Consider the following 14,039-nt stretch of genomic DNA (forward strand, 5'->3'; position numbering starts at 1 on the left):
TTAGATTGCATGCAGGAATGAAGTAATATGAATACAGCTGTATAGGTTGCATGCATGAATAGACAATTTGAATAATTAAATTGAGGTTGTCAGTGTATCCATGTGGTTGCATGCATGGATGATGTAATATGAATTTACTTGCACAGGATCCATGCATGAATTAACAATTTGTTCAATTGAGGTCGTCAGAGTGCCCATGGTGAAGTAGCTGCTCAATTAATGCTTGCTATGACGACATGTAGCCCAGATGAAGGGGGCTAGGTAGTAAACAGCTAGAGGATATAATGAGGACCCCTCTAGGAAGTGTAGACAATGCGCTATGGAAAAATGAATAATGCAGAGGGAAACAGTTATATGTAAGGGAATGTATGCAGACTGGTTGGATGCAGTAAGGGGTAGGGGAGAGGGGGTAAGGTACGGCAAGCATGAGGTCTATTCAAGAAGTGTATCAGGTCAAGTGTATTGAACTGGGAATGCAGCATTAGAGATTAACCGTGTTGTGCCACTCATCAAGGGTGTTTAGACCTTGATTAACAGAGTTGCACCGTGTGATCCACATACATTCACACTTGTTAAGGAGTTGTTGTTGATTGACGTCCCTGGCGGGTAGTGTACGTTGATCGATTACTTGCCAGATCATGTCAAGCTCACTGTGCTGTTTTTCAAGGTAGTGTGCAACAAGGGAGCATTGGCAACGTGGCAATAGATGCAACTTTTATGTTGAATGATGCGCGGTTTGACCATTAGTGTGGCTTGACGGATTGAATATGAGGTTGAAAGTGCATCGTATTGCATAGATCACATTGGTAGAGCGACAGTTTGTGAAGGTCTTTAGTACATATGTGTTGTCATTTGTTTTAAATTCCTTGGTGTTGATCGTGAGTGAACAAGCCACACAGTTCTGACCTTTGTAGTGTCCAACCACTGGCGGGTGGCCCCATGATGATGTACTGGATTCTGTATTGTTGGGTTTCTTCGGCCAGGTGTTGGCATGTACTAGGTGGTTGGACAGGTTGCTGCCTCTTTTTTAGGAGAAAAGTGGTGGTTGTTGGAATGCCTTCGCCAGACACATATATGGTCAAAGAATGGGTTGTTGGGTGTCAGTATGTGGGTTTTTTCAAGATTATGTAGAAAAAGAATAGCGAAGTTAGGGGCAAAACAAGCTCCAGTGGAGATACCCTTGACTTGTAGGTAAAACGTGCCTTTGTACAAGAGGTAGTTGTTGCAAGGGTAATTCTGAGCAGGTCCATGATGAACTCAGTTGGTAACCATGTGGGTTTAGGTTTGGTGTACAGAAGGTGTTGGATGATCAGTAGGCCTTCATCATGTGGGATATTGTTTTTTTTAGGTACTCAATGTCAAGTCCGACCATCCGTTCTGTGTTAATGTTAAATGGTTTATCCTCAATTACATTAATAAGGTCCATCCTGTCGCACACATAGGTGTCAGTGTGCAGGACAAATTCTTTGATCACTGCATCTATATATTTGCCCAATGGTTCCAAAATTGAACCACAGCCAGAGACAATGGGGCGTCCAGGAGGGTTGATGGCATCTTTATGTATTTTTGGGAGTGCATAGATGACAGGTGTGCTGGGATATTGGTTATCCAAGAAGGAGAACTCTTTTTGAGATATTATGTTTAGTAATTTCGCTTGATTTGTCACGGTTTGGATTTTAGATTTTATGTCGGGTAGGGGTCCTTGGACAGTGGGCAATAGTGGGAACATTTGGAAAGCTGTCTTGTAATACCAATGTCGTATTTGTCTAAATCCATAACTACAATCGCTTCACCTTTATAAGGTGGTCTGATCACCACATTTGTGTTGTTTCTGAAGTTGTGAAGTGCCTGTTTCTCTGCAAAGGTCAAATTGTATGGAATATATTCAAACTCATTTTTGAGGACTGCATTTTCCTGGAGTATTTCATGTGGCATTAGGGCAGCTGGGGGGTGAAAGGTGAGTGGGGGATGAAAGGGGGAACGGGTTAGGTGATCAATAGGTGGTCTGTCAGCAAACCATTGTCTGATCTGAATTCTTCTGAAAAGTTGGAGGAGATTTTCTTGGAGGTCAAAAAAATTGCTTCAGTCTGTAGAGACGAATGACAGACCTTTACTCAGAATGGAGGTTTCTTGTGAGGACAAGGTGTGTTAGGAGAGATTGAAAATGGGGATCACTTTTTGATTAGGATCCGGGGGATTGTCAGTATTGGTTATTGCGGGCGACCCCATTGATAGTGTTGTGTAGTTCCAATAAACCTATATAGCATCTGCGCATTTAGACAACATAGACTGTGGGAGTGGTGTCCAGACTGATTCCAGACACCCCCACCGGTGTAAACATCCTAAACAACGAAGTTTTAATTACGACTTACCTGAACAACGGAAGTCCTGAACAACGACGGCCTAAACCACGACTTTTCTTAACGACGATTCCCTGACTGCAATGGCCCTGGTACAATTTGTTGCACGTCAGTCTTCTCCACCCCCCAACCCTTTAGGAAACTTGGAAATGGCAGTGACATAATAAATTCCAAAAATCGCTGCTGCTCCAGCCACGGCACCCAGCATTTGCGCACATACACACAAAGGGAATTTACACCAGGCCATCCTCCCAGTTGCGCACATGCCAAGGAAATGGCAGGGTTTACATGTCCACCAGAAACACCACCTGCAACATATACTGCCATTGTCACTGCCAACGCAAAACCAATATTTATGGTTACGGCATTGCCAGCAACTCCTCTGCTAAGGACAGCTTGGGCAACACATCCACATCCGAGTACCTTCACGAGGCACGAAGCCATTGGAGTGTGCGGACAGATCATCAAAGCGAGTAGTAACGTGCCAGTATCTTCTGTTTATTTTCCTTTGAGTCGGCTCTTTCTTGCTGAGACACAATGTGGGCGTTGCAGCTGCGCGCTTTCCGTCATATATCACCAGAAAAAGCCAGGTTCGTATTATTGACATATTTTCAACAGCTTCTCCGCCAGTGCTAATTTGAACAGGTTAGTGGGGGCTCTAAGTCTGTTATTAGGAGGGGAGTTCTCAAGGCATGGAATTCCCTAGAATTGGGGGGGAAAGTGAAAATGAAAACAAAAGTGCTAATTCCCAGTGTTTACGGCTGTCAGCGTCTCATTGGAGCGGGAATGACAGGTGTTCAAATATACCTTGAATTAAGTATCATCAAATGACAATTGATTATTAATCAAATCATCTATTATTATATTTATTTTATTTAAAATGACAAAAATATGTGGATTAAAAAGAACACAGTGGTGAAAATGGGTAATGAGCAATATAAAAATATTTAGTGAAAGTATTGTTATTACAATAGTGCCATCTATTGGCCAGTCACAAGGTGGCTTTTTTCGTGGTTAAGGAACTTGTTGTTATAAATGTAGTGGTTTGGCATTGCTCGTTGTTTAGCCTACGCGGTTTAGGAATTCGTGGTTTAGGCAGTAGTTGTTCAATCATACATTCCCCCCACCGGGTATGTTTGCCTGTATATCAGCTAGCTCACAGTGCCACTAGAAAACCCCTCTTACCAAGGAGAGAATAGTTCTTGGCAATTATCGAACATGACCACTATATCCCATCACGGATCGTGAAAACAGTGCGATATCTTTCGCTCAGTCACTCGTGCTCACTTTGTCTCAGAGAGATACACAAAATAAACGGTGGGGACGTTTTTCAATAAGCATTTATTGAACCAGCGTCATTCTAGTGTAAAATAGGTGTGCTGAAACAACCATAAGACAGAAACGGACATAAATGATTATAAGCACCAACAGAGTAAAAGGATGGTAGATTTCTACCATAGTGCTAAAACGATGAATACAGGCAGGTAAATGCGTACTCCTACGACGTGACCCTAACTAGATGTACCTAAGTGTACCTAGCATGTATGTAGGTGTAAAGCCAAGAATCCCTCTATGATAAAGTCAACCCCATTACCTGAAGTGAGAGACTGTCTTGGTCTCAAGATGGACACACCGCGAGGGATGTCAGACCACTGCGAGATGGAGTGTCTGCAAGCAGGAACCTCAGCGTCTTGCGTCAGTGTGTCCGCATGGAAGTCCTCCTCAGCAAAGATATGGTGTTTATAAATCCAAAGTGGTGCCCTCAGGAGATCTACCTTGCTGTGTCATGTCGGACTTAGGATGATGGAAGGAATGACCCTTATACATAGGTATTATGCAGGAGATGGTAATCCTGCTGAGTTTCCAAGAATCCTCATGCATAATAGATGAGGCTAGTTTTCAGGGAAACCCCCACGTCCCGCTAACAGTACCTTAACTAGGTAAAAGGTCAATCCCAAGAACCGTTATGAAGTGAAATGGCAAGGGAAATCTAGATGAGAGATTAGTTTGCTACCTGAGCCTATATTGGGGTACCTATATGAAACATCGCAATAGAACTTACTGCAGGTTTGACGTTCCCCGGGATATTGGTATTGGTAGGTGGTCCTTGTACTGCTTCTTCCGCATCCGCGGTTCCCGTCTAAAAAATGGGGAGGTAGAAGTGGTGGTGGGGATCTATTTGCGTTCCTAGTTATACTGCTGCCTGAGACAGGATACGAGTCCTACACTGAGGTGTTAGAAGTGTCAGAGAAATTAATAGTTTGGTTGTTTCTAAATCTCCTCCAAGTTACGTGAACTTGGCGGTTGGTACGGGGTGTTGTAAAATTCATCCTGGAGGTAGGGGTATGTTTTCTCTTTGTCGTAATTTTTAATGTCCTTTTGTATTTTATTGATCTTTTTCTTCAGTTCGAAAGAGTTGAAGGTGGCGATTATTGTATTGATCTTTTCATGGAGATTTTTTGCATAAGTAAGTATGCTGTCTTCAAAGATGAGTTTCTCAAGTTCTGCGATTTCTTCTAATTCTTAACGGCTATGTTCAATGGCTGTGTCAATACCCAAAACCATCTAGTGGTGTGAGCAAGTTGTTGCAAGATGGCTGAATCCAGTATGAAATTTGGGATCTTGTGTGAAAATGGTAGGGGTATGCGGATCTGCAGACCAAGTGGAATTATATTAGATTTCAAATACTCTGTTTGCATGCCTGCATGTAGATTAATTCTGATTTTCTTTTTCTTGAGTTTCTCAAGTCTATCCAGAAGTAGTCGGATGTCTTTGTTGCACGGGTGATGCGGGTGGAGGTGGAAGAAGTAGATAGAAGAGTGGGACCACTTAGAATTCTTTGGATATAGTCACCCGAGTAATTGGGAGTCTCCCTAGAAGAAATAATTTAGACATTATGTGTCCAATAAATGACAGAGATTGGAAGGGTCTGAAGAGACCCACTCTCGCAACCCAGCAGTTGTTCAAAGTGTAGAGATCAAACGTCAGGAGTACAAACGTATAACCAGTTGAGACATGGGTGATGAATGTATGTAATAAAAACAATGTGTCAACAGGTAATATTTGATAGACTATTAAATAAACATGCACATTTAGTTGCAAAAAGGAAGAGTAGGGAGACTCCAAGCTTAAGGGATGTGCCAAGGGCACTATATATTTAGAACACGTATAGGAATACAACTGTATCAGCACTGTTTACCCTAAATGTGGGTGTAACCCGAAAAACTGTGCACATAAGTGCTCCTGACACACAAGGTGGATGGCGCAAGTGACAAGTGAAACAGCGAAAAGAGGCGCAAAGTGAGCAATAGTGACAATATTTACAAGGTACTTTAGGTTCATGAATAGATATTTATAAAAGTTACAAAGGATTAACATTTTATGAACCAGAGCATAGTGCCGAAAGTTGCGGTGGAAGGTCAACGGCGTTTCGACCCGTAGTTGGTTCGGGTCATCTTGAAGACCATGTTACCATTTTGTTAGTGCTGTACTAGAAAGGACGTAAGGAGGAAAGAGTAAGGTAGGGGCCAGGCAAGGAGTGCGGTAAGGAAGGGAAGAGGCAGCCGGAAAAAATTATGAAGGGTACCTGATGTGGGAGAAGGTCGGATAATTGAATCACGAGGAGTGGGCGGGAAGCCCAGAGGTAAGCATGTACTGCCAGCCGGAGTGCATTGGCGGTGTGTGCTGTGGGAAAGGGAAATGAACTGGGGTCAAAACAAGTTGCATGGAAGAAGGGAGAACTCTTGGGTGGAAATGCATTAGGGTGTGGATTAAACTATGAGGGGATGAGGGTGTAGACTCGCCAGGAAGCAGCCAGGGTGTGGTATCTCTATGAGCAGTTACTGTCCATCAGAGTATGGAAAGAAAAGTGTCGACACACGGAAATCCTGTGTGTGAAAAGTTTTAAAACCAATTACCAGCATCAAGGTTAAGCATCCGGAGGCTGTAGAAATAAATGGCCAGAAGTAAAACCCATTTGCAGGTGGTATGGAGAGAGTCGGGGACAAGGGGTGGAGTATGGTAAGGCGCTCACCTGTGAAGAGACCGGTGTTGTCACATGGACAGCCCGTACAAGAGGATGTGTCAGCCCATTGCCGGAGTAACTTGGGAAGCATCCGGGAGCTGGGTAAAAAATTGGCCGAAAGTTAAAGTTAGTAACAGATGGTGCAAAATGACTCGGCAGCAAGGGCGTGAGCTGGTGTAGTGAAATGAAGCATCTGGACCACAACTGACTGACTGGTGTAGTGTTATCAACTATGCTTTAGATTTTTGGTATACACTAGAGGTATTTTCACCTACCTGTATGTATATATATTTGTAATTTAATGCATAGTATTTAGCTGTATGTGTGTGTATATGTGTAATAAAATCATTTTTGTTTTATAAAAGAAAAAGCACTGACTGGACAGTAATTTATTGAATGTTGTTGTTGCGTGGCAGAAAAATGGGATTGTTAGGCCACACCACCGCTCCTGAGCAGGCCTTGAACTGCTCGTATTCGCTACCCTGACAGTGTCAATTTCTACAATGGGGTACTTGGGTCCTAGTAATAAGACAATTGTGGACCTATTAGTTGCAAAGGATTCACATCTTTCGCAACTAATAACCAATTTTTTTCATGGATGAGCTGAAGTGCGTTGGTGGCCCTAATGAAGTGGACTACCTCTTATGCTTTTGACATAGTGCCTCACCACACCTTTCTTCAGACACAAAGTGACCTCTCTATTCAAGGTACAGTCTTGTGCCGGGTCTCATCATACCTCTTTCGAAACGGTTCAGAATTGTCTAACTTCTGCCATTTCCATCAGCCCCTTTCAAATAAAAGTTTACATCATTTGTCTACTAGTCTTCAGTACATACCAGACCCCCCTATTGCACCTCATCAAATCATTCGACTTATCCTGCAGCAACTTTGTGGACAGCACCTGGATCATCCTAAAGCTTGAAGTCTTTTTAGACTTCGACTCGTGTTGTATAGGCCAGGGTCTCCAAGCCGGTATCCAATAGATGCGCTGCAACTATCTCAAAGACAGTTCATAAAAAACAGGTATCTTTGCTTGTGAACACCTGTCAACCCACTGCTGTCCTGCCTTGGGAATTGGAATCATCACCCTTCACCTCAATGGAATCCAGGAATCTGGAACATAATTAAATTCACCAGTTCGCTCAAGGTGTGTAAGTGATTTCAATGTTTAACTAAAAATTCAGAAGGCGGCTTTCTTCTTATGGTGTGCTCTCTTAATCCAACTATAACCAACTAACTCACCCAAATCGTCCGTCTCAGTAATTATTCTGGGATCTGAGGCTCACTCTCATTAGTAAATATTTACAAACTCTTTATATTTCACTAATTTACTTTTATTATCGTCCAAAAATATTCTTCTAATTTTTCTATCTAAGTATTATGACATCCTTAATTATAATTCTTCCAAAACCAATCTGAGCTTAGATAAATCAAGTATTTTGAGTCTGTTATTCGGGCTGCTATGTCCTGGGTATAACATATCTTGTATTTCTCTTCTTATATTGCAATAAATAAAGGTACATGTTTTAATTATTTTAGCTTCTTATGGAGTCTTTCCATTTTGTGATGATCCATTTTACGCTTATATTTTGATTGTGATGTATTGCGATATTATACTCATATTTAGTAATCAACAATACATATTTTTTAACTGTGACTCTGAGAAAAACAAAAACATATTTGGTGGAATTATTGTATTCATCTTAGCCACTGTTAATTACTCTGGGCTGCATTCCAGTTCCCATTTTTTTTCTCACTGTGCCACTCCACACAGGGTCCAAACTTGTCTAAATCAGCAATGGCCGTGCCCTAATAGGAACAGTGCGCACCATCTGCCAGTCCACTTCCCCTTTTAAGGGGAACAGTAGCAGACCTAAACAGGTTTCTGCTTCTTGGCTGAAACTTGGTGGGGGTTGCTTATGATTGAGAATCTACCTGGAAGTGGCAGAATGAAAATAGAAGTGAAAGGCAAGATGTTACAGCAGATGGTATCTACATCTTTACAAGAAGTACAGAAAGTGAAGTCAAGTGGCGTTCTCCTATTATTTAAACTACCTTTTTTTGTTGCAGAGTTTTATATAGCGCGAACTTGACCCGAATCCGAATCGGGTATCAGAGCGCTTTACATAGCACCAGTTACGTTACATGAGGACACACATTCATTTGTTGTTAGTCACGGGGAGATTAAGTGATTTGCCCAGAATCACAGGATGTTCAGCGTCATTACCGAGACTCGGACCCAGGTCCGAGGTCTAGCGCCCTAGCCGTTAGGCCAACTCCTCTCACCAATACTTCCCATGACACTTTTTAGGAGGAAATTGTTTTCTGCAAATGGGCATTGTGTACAAAACTCGTTTATATGTTTGTTTGTTTTTTGCTCGCAGAGCGTTCAAAAAATGGGAATTTACGACCCATTATAAAGTGAAAATTGAGTGTGTCATAAAAAGGGCGTACCCCTCCTATTTGTGAGTCGCAGTAGAGTGCATTAGTGCTTCAAGGTCGGATTTGCAAAGCATCTCCATGGGAATCGTCGTAAGCAACCCCAGGCAAAGAAGGGTCTTGTACCTTTATTAAAGGTACAAGACCCTGGGCTGATGTTTTTTTCAAGTTTCCCTTTTAAGAGAGCTATTGCAAGGATGGTGGTCTGCTGCACTCGCTTGAGGTCGGAAATTGCGACCTATGTAATTGAGATTCAGTAGGTAGCTCAGTTTGCAACGCCCTGTGAATGTACACGTTGTGATGCAATCCAGTACACAGGTCGCAATGCAAATTGCATACTCATTTGCAAAGCTAGTTGGTGTGCAAATTGCACATTCTCTGATATTCAAAGGGGTCTTTGGACATCGGGCCCTATCTTATTAACTAATTGTGAGGGTTGAGGGTGAGGGTTGAGCCCAATACAAAGGGTCGACCTTGACTGACCTTCAATGGAAGCAGAAGAATATTTCACGAGTGTCTCTTCAGAAATGCCCTTTTAGCCAACTTACCCGACAATTGCTGTAAAATGCACATCGAGACTCATTTTTTACCCAAAAGTTGGTAGCCTGGAAGTGCTTTTGAAACTGCTGTGCTAAAAGTATGGCTTGCGGGTTTGACTCGCGCTCTGCAAATAGTTCGAGTACCCCCACTTTAAGAATTCACTAGCCAGTGCTCTTCAAGCTTCGTGTTAATCACTCCATGTTTAGATGCCTCTATATATATTTTTTTTTATTTGAAAATGGAAAGTACCTTGTTCAATGCACTGTCTGACATCCATATCATGAATATCGCAGAGAATAAATCCTGTGGTCTCTTAATGCTCATAACAATGCCAAAAACAGTAAATCTAATTGTCGATGCATATTATTATCACTCAAGATAGATGCATTATTCCTGATAGGGCAACTTGGTCACATGGGACATAGAATAGGGACACCTGACCCCACTTCCTGTCTCTAGAACTAAACATGGAGTAATATTAGGAAAAGAACACTACAGAGCAGGAGGCCAGTGTATTATCAAAGTGGGACATGACTCCCACTAGAAGGAGAGTAATCCCACTAGAAAGAGAGTACCGACAACAAGGAATAGAGCGGCACTGCACATGCATCCGTTGTCCTTTACTCGTGTGCCTATCAGAGCACAGCAGGTAGGTGACGAAAGCAAAGCCAATTAATCTTGTAGATCAGGCAAAACTCGGCCCACAGATAATTAGGCTATTTCTCAAGTTGCTTCTAAGTCACTATTTAAATTTATGTAGAAAAGGCATTAACTGAGAAGGAGATCCCATAGGACTGTACCCTCTAAGCCCATTCTTTCTTTTAGGCGTTCTAGTAGTTTGGCATGGTTTACAGTGTTGAATGCCGCTGAGAGTTCGAGCAGTATTGGGAGACTGGTTTCGTTGCAGTCAAGGGCAAGTAGAGCGTTGTCCACAATGTGAAGAATTGCTGTTTCAGTACTGTGATTTGGTCTAAACCCTGATTGGTACTCATTCAGCAGTTTGAATTCAGAGATGTGCTGGCTCAGTTGTTGTTGTACACATTTTTATAAAACTTTGGCTAGCATTGGAATGTTTGTTACTGGTCTGAAGTTGTTACGGTCTGAGGGGTTCTCTGTAGATTTTGTAACATTTGGAATGACTTACAATGTTTTTTAGGCAGTCAGGTAGTGAGCCTTGCGATAGCGAAGCATTATTAATCTTTGTCCAAGAGGGAATGAGCAGATGGTTTATTGTAGACCAGCATTTTACAGGTAGAGGATCGTTGGAAAGATTGTTTGGTTTTCTGATCGAAATAATTTTAGCAATATCTTTGTCATCATATGACTTGAATTCTGACCACAACGCATTATTTTTAGGCATTTTCAGAGCTGTTTGATAATGAGGCTTAGCTGGAGTGCTCTTTTTGATCAAAGGGATCTCCACAACCTGTTTGAGCTCCACCTCCATGGATTTAGCTTTGGCTGTAAAGAAGGAAGAGAATTATGCACTGCTGTTGTTCGATTTTGTAGCTATTGGCCTGGATCTGGCCATTTTGTTGGATTGATCTTTTAGCAGTTCGAAGAGTTTCTTCGGTATGTTCTTTGCATTCTCCAGTTCCTTTCTAAAAAAGTCTTTTTTTGAATTTAGAAGACTTTTATTGTACGCGTTTCTGGCCTGCCTTAGTTGGATTAGATGGGGTGAGGATGGGTGTTGTCTACATTTCCGTTCTGTGAGTCTGAGTAATCGTCTTTCTTCGTTGAGGGACCTGTTAAGCCTGGGGTTTTTATCTTTGTCGGGAGCCCTTTTGAGTTTTAAAGGGGCTATGGCCTCAAATATACTCGTCATTGTATTGTTGTAGTATTCCGTGAGTTCACTGACTTCTACCAGGTTATTAGGAGGTTGCAGTTCTTTCTCACAGCGTACTGCAAGATTCTCCATATTGAGCCCTCTGGTGTCACAAACCCATTTTATGGGATTTATTGATTGTGAGGAGGTTTTCCTTTTTATGTAGGGTATTTGGAAGGTTAATGATGTGATGATCAGACCAGTTGCAAGGGATGATCTCGATTGTATCAACAGCTTTTTCTTTAGAGATGATCCAGTCTAAAGTAGAGCATTTAGAATGGGCTGGTAACTGGCGTTCTTGAACCAGAGATTGATCTTCAAGGAAGGCTTTGAGCAAATTGATCTGATTATCATTGTGATCTTCCTAGTGAAGATTGAATTGGGGAGTAGAGTTTGCTGTGATGATTTCTATCAGCTGGGCTATGAACATGATGTTTTTGCCGGGGGTGATTAAACGTTTGAAGTTTGCAAATTTGGTTATCTATGGATCTTAAGGATAAACTGAGGTATTCACATGACTCAAGGGGTTCTGATTGTACTTTCGTAATGGCAATGTCAGATCTATGTACATAGGCGATGCCGCCACCCTTTTTCGTTTAGCCTGTCTAGTCTCACAATGCTGTAGTTCGGGGGGACTAAGAGATCAAGGCATGGGGAGGATGATTCAGTAGCCATAATTCTGTTAGGATAGTTACGTCGATTTCCTGGTTTAAGATGAGGTCGGCTATGTCTGCGGCATGTTTCTTTGCTGAACAACAGTTAAGTAGTTGACACAGTATAGGTTTCTGTGGTTTGATCCTAATAGAGTCTTGCTTTTTGGGAATTAAAATCAACAACCTGAAAAATGTGAAGTTCGGCATTCTGTGGTTAGTCTTTGCAGTTCTACTTGTGTTAATTGGGACTGACTGAATGATATATTTGCCTACCTTAGTGGGAGGATTGGGGGATGATTACTATGATAGCAAAAGGGTTTGTATCTCATTGTCAGAGATCTGAGTATAGTCTGTTTGTCGATGACATTGGGCTAGTATTTAGTTTATTATGAAGTTTGTGAACTGATTTCTGAAGGAGCTCTTATGTTGATAGAAATTTTTCTGATAGGAGTCGCAAGTTCTTCATATGTCTGATAGCGAGTTGCAGGGCCTTGTAAGTCTTGCTCGATTGAGAGTGAAGATTTTCTAACTCCCTACTGGGATGAGGAGAGACGGATGGTTGTATGGGTGACCCTGTTGGGGTGCTAGGGGAAGCTATCTCTGGGAGATTGGGGCTACTTTTTGACCTTTCTGTATATCTTTTTTATACCTTACTGTTATCTCGCGATTCTTATTGTCAGCCATATGAGTACAACTCAAATTGTCCTGGTCCATGACTGTTGACTTCCTCCTACCGTCTTTTTCTAATAAAGGGTATGGATTGGTGTTGGGGCTTGGCCTGGGGCTAGGGGCTCTAAGGGTTAGTGGGAGGTAATGTTAATTTAGAGAGATGTGGGCTGTTAATCTTAGCTTCGGGTATTCTGGATTCCTGTTTCGTCCGCTGAGGCTCTTTAGCGGTGATGGATTCTACATTAGCAGATTGATTCATGTGTGGGGAGACGGCTTGCGAGTTGGTTGTTTGGCAGGGTTCTTGAAGGAGGGCTGTTGAGAATGTGTTCTTTTAAGGTTGTGAAGTATTCGTCGAATAGTTTAGTTGTATACATGGCCAGAGTGTGCATAGTAACACTGGCCATTATGTCCATAACTATCTCCACAGGATAACCAGGGTCGCTGTGTAGGGTTCCATAATGATTACTCCCATAATGTGCAACACTGAATGCCTCAAGAACTACTTGAAATACAATGTTATAAAAGCAAAAAAACAAATTACATGAAATAAACTCCCACCCGTGCTCTTACTTCTCACATATTCACACGTTGAAGGACATCAGACAATACAACTCAACCCCAGTTATTCAACCCTCCGGCCAGCTCCAGCTGTGGTAATCAGATCTTAGATTTCTATTTATACAAGGATGGTTTGATAAGGATTATCATAGTGCAGATTTTCTCTTCCCACAGTTTGTACGAGTGGGACACCAGTGCCAAAACTTTGCCTACTCTGGTAATCTGAGAAATTCCATGTAACTAAATGCATCTCTGTACACTTCATACAGAGTAATGACAATCCATTCTTAAATGCCTATTGACTTTAGTATATGCTTTTCACAATAAATATGACAGGCCTACAGCCGTTATAGTATTTTTTCATAATAAACAGATGATGCTCATTGCCTTGATTAGTGGTTTGCCACCATAGTCAACTCATACATGATGTACTGAGCATGAACCTTCCCACAAGCCAAAGTACTTGTTTTCAATGGAAGCGAACAACTTCGGCCCAATCAAATGCTGTTTTCAAGGCAACCATTCTTTGGGCAGAGCCTAAACCCCTCTGCCAGTAGGATTTCTGAAAGCTATTTTTCTGTTGATCCCGTAAAGTGTGGGGACAGCTACACTGTCAACTCAGACCTGATCACACCACATAGTGGCAAGTTAGTGCGGTAAACCTCCTTTTTTTTAATCATTGTGGCTATTCTTCGTTGCACCATTTGAGACGTTGTACTTAACTGAAGGTACTTCACTAGTAATCTTTGGGTGTCCACGTTTCTTTCCAATTTCCCAGTTAATTCTTCAGCGGGCCCAACCTGGCATGTGTGCTTGGGGCTTTTGCTCTCACGGCTACTTTCAATTCGTAATGTTCAAATATTCATGCAGCACTTAGCTCACTTTTATCTTGGCTTGAATGTGAGTTGACCAAAGTTGAAAGAAGTCGATCTTTGTTTCCTCACATTGTTTTGAGGAGTTACGTATAACTG

The 14,039-nt window shown here is 41.9% G+C and overlaps 1 protein-coding gene across 8 annotated transcripts in view; it reads left to right on the plus strand.

Annotated features, from left to right (window-relative positions):
* CDK6 (cyclin dependent kinase 6) overlaps positions 1-14,039 on the plus strand; it is a 606,664-nt gene that overhangs the window by 171,469 nt on the left and 421,156 nt on the right. The gene's annotated exons all lie outside the window — the stretch shown is intronic.

This window comes from Triturus cristatus, chromosome 10, assembly GCF_964204655.1.
Source record: "Triturus cristatus chromosome 10, aTriCri1.1, whole genome shotgun sequence".
NCBI lineage: Eukaryota > Metazoa > Chordata > Amphibia > Caudata > Salamandridae > Triturus > Triturus cristatus.